Raw genomic sequence first — 1,524 nt, 5'->3', positions numbered from 1 at the left:
AGACATTGCAGCTCCGAATTTTGATAACGCGTCAGCTTTATCATTTTCCACTCTCAGCACTTGCAAGATAGAACAGTTATTGAGTTTACCCACCCATCATTTAACATCTTTGTACAAAGTCATCGTCTTTTCTCGCATTTCATATGTACCTTCAATCTGTAACGCGACCATCTGAGAATCTGTGAAAACCTCTAGGTCTCTGGCTCCAGCCTCATATGTGAGCTCTAAACCCAGAACTAACGCCTCGTACTCAGCTTCATTGTTCTTTAAGGTCCTGCAAGGCTTTCTCACAATCTTCGTCCCATACAAAACTTTTAGCCTTTCTCAACTTTAAAGAAAGGGAGGCTCCTATCAGCAGATCGAGAGATAAATCGATTTAAAGAAATGATCTTACCCGTCAATTTCTGCACTTCCTTAATCGTACTCGGCAAATGTAGGTTCATGATCGCTTTGATCTTTTCTGGATTGGCCTCAATTTCTCGCTCGCTAATCATGTATCCCAAGAACTTGCCTCCACCCACTCCAAAAGTGCACTTATCAGGGTTCAATTTCATTCCATACGACCTCATAATAGTGAAGGCTTGCGCCAAATGCTTAAGATGTTCGAGGTGACTGTCCAATCTCTTGCTCTTCACCAGCATATCATCCACAAAAACTTCCATGGTCTTGCCGATCAACTCGTGAAACATCTTGTTCACTAATCGTTGATAAGTTGCACCTGTATTCTTTAAACCAAAAGGCATGATGTTATAACAGTAAATACCACCATCAGTAATGAAATATGTCTTCTCACAATCTTCCTTAGCCATATAAACGTCGAAAAAATTTCAAAGCCCGCTGTTGAGTCGACCATGACATCGATTCTGGGTAGAGGGTATGCTTTGTTCAGGTCAATGAAATCCGTGCACATCCGCCATTTTTCCCATGCCTTTGGAATAAGCACTACGTTGGACAACCAATCAGTATATTGGACTTCTGAGACATAACCTGCTTTCATCAATTTGTTCACTTCTTGTTCTATAATTTGGTTCTTCTCAATCCCGAATGACATCTTCTTCTGCTGAACGAGTCGAACCGCGGGATCAACATTCAACCTATGCATGATCACTTCTGGGTTGATGCCTTTAAAGTCTGATGGGCTCCATGGGAACATATCTGTGACGCCCCAAATATTATAATACATAATTGTAGGATTAATTGATAAATTTTCGTGAAATTTAGTTAATTAGCCACTAAATTATGGGTCATAATTGGAGCATAATAACACTTGAATGAATTAAATTGGAGTTCGTTATAATATTTTGGGATAATTTCTATTAATTAAGAAAATTAGGAAGGACGTAAATGGTATTTTGAGAAAAGTCTAATTAATTAAATAAAATAATAATAATATTATATATATATATAGTATATATATATAAATAAGTAGAATGAATTAGAGTTCGTTATAATATTTTGGGATAATTTCTATTAATTAAGAAAATTAGGAAGGACGTAAATGGTATTTTGAGAAAAGTCAAGTCT

This window comes from Sesamum indicum, linkage group LG1, assembly GCF_000512975.1.
Source record: "Sesamum indicum cultivar Zhongzhi No. 13 linkage group LG1, S_indicum_v1.0, whole genome shotgun sequence".
NCBI classification, from domain to species: Eukaryota; Viridiplantae; Streptophyta; class Magnoliopsida; order Lamiales; family Pedaliaceae; genus Sesamum; species Sesamum indicum.
Note: the sequence above shows the minus strand (reverse complement) of the source record.